Source organism: Lissotriton vulgaris, chromosome 5 (assembly GCF_964263255.1).
Source record: "Lissotriton vulgaris chromosome 5, aLisVul1.2, whole genome shotgun sequence".
Taxonomy (NCBI): Eukaryota; Metazoa; Chordata; class Amphibia; order Caudata; family Salamandridae; genus Lissotriton; species Lissotriton vulgaris.
The window spans coordinates 114121795-114127343 of NC_141693.1; the positions used below are offsets into that span (position 1 = coordinate 114121795).

At 48.3% G+C, this 5549-nt stretch overlaps 1 pseudogene; it reads right to left on the reverse strand.

Moving 5' to 3' along the window:
* Positions 1-1664: 1664 nt before the first annotated feature.
* LOC147710332 (uncharacterized) lies at positions 1665-5340 on the reverse strand (annotated as a pseudogene).
* Between the last annotated feature and the right edge of the window lie 209 nt (positions 5341-5549).

Consider the following 5549-nt stretch of genomic DNA (forward strand, 5'->3'; position numbering starts at 1 on the left):
AAAGCCAGGATGGGTTCCACAGCGGTATTCGTACAAGCGCCTTGAGACCCTTGCGGGTGAGTAGTGAGCTATACAAGTATCAATTTACATTTTTAACCATTAAGACTAAAATGCACTTAAGGTTGCCTCAGTTCCTGTTTAAGTGAAGATGAACAAAGTTTTAGAAAATGAAGAAGAAAAAAACGTTTTAGAAAATGATCTCTAGAGTTTAGAAAATAGTGTCTATATTAATTTGATCCATCGCTTGTTGGTTGTCTTTTTAAGTATCCGTAAGTGTGATTGGTATGCCCAGATGAAGAAGCCAAACTTGTGCCTCTGCAGTCAAGCTGCTTTCTACCAACGAGTCCAAAATACATCTGGGATTTTTTAAGGAATGAATCAACAAAAGGTCAATGTAGAGAACTGTGGGCCACATGTCTAAAAATCTAGAGTTGCGATTCTTACCGTATCGCAATCAGGACATTGCAATTTTTGATGTAAGAAAACATAAATCTTTCAAATAGGGGTTCCTATTAGGTCGCAAATCAACCAACCTCAGGGATATTAATGTGCTAGGTCGCAGTTTGCAGCCCATTAGGAATTAAAGGCATCACAGGGAGGGTGACCTGATTGGGTCAACAGACCATCTTGTCTGATGCAGCCCATTCTCCTTAAAGGATAATGGATATTTTTTTCCATTCTCAAAGGGAAAGATGTCCCATTTGCGAAGGGGTTACTACCTCCTTCAAGGAGTCAATTTAGTCGCAAAACATTAATACATTCCATTCAGATTCAGTATTTGGAAGGGACCCCCAAAATACACCCATTCCAAATATTGAATCACAAACACAAATTGCGATTCGGTAACGTGTTACTGAATTTGTGTTTTGGACATTTGTAAAAGCATTTTTGAGGTCAGAAATGGAACGATCTGGCCATTTCCAACTGCAAAAATGCTTTGTACAGATGGCCCTATATTCTACTGTTGGGTGTCCTAGCAATAATTAAAAATGTGCAAACATTCGTGACAAGAATTTTCAATTCTATTAAGGACACGGAGGCGAGGATTATATTTTCTCGATTTCTTTACCACCAACAGCAGCCAATAGGAACATAGTAAAGAAAAAAGCAGACTACAAATCCCATGAGCCCTTGGGCAACGATAGAGACTACATACTATATAAACAACCATAGAGGACAACACTTCCTCTTTCTTTGTCCAGTAAATAGCAAACAGTCAAAAGTCATTAGAGAAATACTGCCGAACATCCTGAAGGAAAAGAGCCGAAGGCAACTGCAAAAGGGCCAACAGGAGACACGTAACCATCCAAGGGCGAAGAGGCCGTATCAGGAAACACAGCAAATCCAAGATCCAAAGTGGCGGAAACGCTGCAGGAGAGACCATGACGAAGAATCACTTCTGGTCCGAACCTGAAAGAAAAGCAGAGTCGTAATACACAACTCCAAAACCCTGGAAGGTAGCATCACATAGGGTGGGGAAAAATCAATGCAAGAAACATTTCAGAATCATAGTAAAGCAAAGATGCAACATAAGCAATGCAGTAGAATACATTTGGGTGGGATAATCCTCGCCTCCGTGTCCTTAATAGAATTGAAAATTCTTGTCACGAATGTTTGCAAATTTTTAATTCTATGGCAGGACAGGAGGCTCAGATTATGCTTGTTCAAAGCTGGTCCACCACAACAGATGCAATATCCACAATGGGTTTGAAATAATACGTTTTAAACACAGTATCGGAAGACCAATCAGCCGTCTTCACAATGTCTTGCAAACTCACACCAACATGGAAAGCCTTAGAGGCCATGGCACCCCGCGCGGAATGAGCTCCAAAAATGGAGACATCAATTCCTGCTTCAGACATAAGCCAGCGCACCCAACGAGCAAGGGTAGCTGGAGCCAGAGGCTTAAAAGGCTTTTGCAAAGCAATCAACAACTGTCCAGACAAATCTTGACGAAAAGGAGCAGTACTCACCTCATAATCTTTTATGCACTGGACCACACATAACTGTGGGTTCTGAGGAAAAACTGGATAAGTTACAGTAGATAGATTAGTCTTGGTGCGCCGGGAAACCGTAAAAGTAACCCCTTCCGGGGAAAAAGAACGGCCCGCGAGATCTAACGCACGAACATCCGAAATACGTTTACAAGATACCAAACATAAGAGCATCGTCAATTTTGCAGACAATTGCTTACGAGACAGAGAAGCGTTGGGAGGCCAAGCTTCCAGAAAACGTAAGACAACGGAGACATCCCAAAGAGCCACATACTTCGGACATGGCGGCTTAGCCATCCGAACGCCACGAAGCAATTAAGAGATTAGATGATGTTCTCCAATAGGCTTCCCGTCGACAAAATCATGGCCCGCAGATACAGCGGAGTGAAAAGAATTGACTGTCCTGTAAGCAGAACCAGAAGAAGCGATGGAAGCAAGAAAATTAACAACTAAAGCGACATCCGCTGAAGCGGGATCCAAGTCTCGTTCAGAACACCAATTACACCATCGTCGCCAAGCTGATGCATAACGCTTGCGCGTGTTGGGGGCCCAAGCCTCATTGATAAATCTCTCAGCGTCTCCAGATAAGCCAGGGATTTTCCAGCGTTCCCCGAAAGACGCCACGCCACCAGTCGGAGCTGGCTCGACAGAACCAGAGGATGAGGATGGAGCAGAGGATCCAACAACAGGTTCCACTTCGTCGGAAGCAGGAACGGAGTCGAGCAACTCATTTCCAGAAGGTCCGGAAACCACGCTTGAGCCCTCCAAAGAGGAGCTATCAGAATGATCTCCGATTGAAACTGCTTCGTTCTGGCCAAGACTCGCGGAATCATTGCGAATGGGGGAAATGCATAGCAAAGATGAGGAGGCCAAGTCTGGAGAAAGGCATCCGTGGCAAGAGCCTCCGGATCAAGGACGCCAGCTGTAAAACCTGGGCAGTTGAGCATTGAGGCGAGAGGCGAAAAGATCGATCCAAGGTCGACCCCAAAGGCGAAACAGATTCCGAAATACACGGGGGTGAAGCCGCCAGTCGCTGAAATCCAGCAGATGGCAAGAGTTCCAGTCGGCCACTTGATTCTGGCGACCCGGAAGATACTCTGCAATAAGAGTGATCTTCTTCTGAAGGCAGAAGTGCCAGAAATCCTTCGCAATCTCTGCTAACAGTCTCGACCGTGTTCCCCCCAGTTTGTTCACATACCTCACCGCCGAGATGTTGTCCATGCGGAGCAAAATGCAACAGCTGGTGGCCTGAGGAGCAAGGCTGCGGATCGCAAAAGATCCCGCCAGAAGCTCCAGACAGTTGATGTGAAGGGCTAGTTCGTCCTGTGACCAACGACCGCCCGTCGTCACGTCTCCGCAACGGGCTCCCCAGCCCCAAAGACTCGCGTCCGACTCCAGCACCAAATCTGGAGTCGAACCGAACAGGGCTTTCCCGTTCCAAGCCTCCATGTGATGGAGCCACCACAGCATCTCCGACTCCGCGTCCTGTGACAGAGGAACAAGGTCGGAATAACGAAGACCCTACGACAAGTGCCGGATCTTGAGACGTTGCAGGGCCCGATAATGTAAGGGACCTGGAAAGATCGCTTGAATGGATGAGGCCAATAGTCCGACAATCCGAGCGATCGACCGCAAAGATACATTCGGTGCGGACAACAGTAACTTCAATTCCCTCTTGATAGACCTGACTTTCTGGGCAGGCAAGAGAAGCTGGCAAGATATCGAGTCTACAAGGAAACCCAGAAACTCGATCGACTGAGTGGGATGTAAATGAGATTTTTGAGGATTCACTAGAAACCCGAGAGACTGCAGCAGATCGATTGTCCATGTTAAATGGGAACGTAGTTGTAGCGGGCACTGAGCCATCAACAAAATGTCGTCCAGATAAACGATCAGACGCACCCGGCGCGCTCGCAGCGATTCCATAACTGGTCTCAGGAGCTTTGTGAAGTACCACAGAGCGGACGAGAGGCCGAACGGGAGAACCGTGTACTCGAACCACTCCCCCGACCAGTGGAACTGAAGAAAGCGGCGATGAGGCGGAAAGATGGGAACGGACAAGTAAGCGTCCTTCAAATCCAGGCGAACCATCCAGTCGCCCTTGCGAAGAAGATCCCTGAGAAGATGGATGCCCTCCATCTTGAAGTGGCGATAGACCACCCCGTTGTTGAATTCCTTGAGATTGAGCACAAGGCGAGAACCTCCCCCTTTCTTCTCCACCAGAAACACATTGCTGACGAACCCCTGAGGATGCAGGGACGTCCGCACAATGGCCCCTTTGAGTAGAAGAGAGTCGATTTCCTTGGAGATCACATCTCGATCTTGTTGGGAAAAAACAAGGGGAGAAGGGACGGGACCTTGAAGGGGTGGATGATAAAATTCGATGTGGTACCCTTGAACTGTTTGTAATATCCATGCATCGTTTGAGATCGTGCGCCAATGCTCTAGAAAAAATTGCACCCTGTCCCCCAGAACAACACTGTCGTAGGGAATCAAGCTCACCTGTAGAGGAGAAATCTTGGCGACCTCCTTGGTTTCCACCGTAGCCTCCTTTGTTGCCTTGACCACGACCTTTACGGGAGGGATAGAAGGTCGTCTTGGAACCTGAATAGGAAGACTGTTGTTGCTGACGTTGTCCGCCTCCTCCCTGGTGGGACTGTTGGCCACGCTGCTGACCAGAACCTCGGCCGAACGAACGTCCCCCAGATCGTCCGGCCCTGCCAAAAACCGGGCGGAACGCCCTGCGCAATGAAGACTGCGCCTTGTCAAGGCCACTAAAGGTCGCCACGAATTTCGTCAACTCCTTTAAAAACGGTTGACCAAACAGGAGACCTTGAGCCAGGGGGCCCGACTCAGACGTAGCAAGTTCAGATAACCTGGGGTCCATTTTCAACAAGATGGAACGTCTACGTTCGGTGGATAGGGCACAGTTCGCGTTCCCCAGTTGACAGATAGCCCGTTGGGCCCAACCAATAAGCTCATTCGGGTCGATGCCAGATGCCGACCCCTGAGCCTGATAACCTAAATCCAGGATCTTCGTCAGGGGGCCAAGAAGATCTAGCAACTTATCCTGACACAGGCGCCAAGAGCGGTCAATCCCCTTTTGAGGATCCTTGGTGAATTTTTTGAGGTAGGTCAGAATAGTCGGATCGACCTCCGGGGTGTCAGCCAAGTTATCCGCCAACTCCGGGCGAGGGCACTCGGAGCGTAATCGAGAGCGCACCTCTTGATCGAAGGGTTCACGGATGTGTGCCTGGATGTAATCCGCAACTTCTGGTGCAGGGAACCAAGTTTTGGAATTGGGGTGGATTATATCAGTTGGCTCAAAGGTCAGGACCGGTGGATGTGATGAGGCGTCAACAAAATGTTCTTTGCGAGATTTTTTAGCAGGGGGAGGACCAGAGGGACCTGAAGAAGAAGAGGAGGAGGTGTCCTCCGTGTCCGGGGAGGTGGATGGGATTTTTTAGACACAGTAGGGGCAGACAAAGACTTGGCCAATCTCACAAAGTCAGACCTATGAGGGTTTTTAGGCGACTTAGAGGAGTGCTTGCTAGA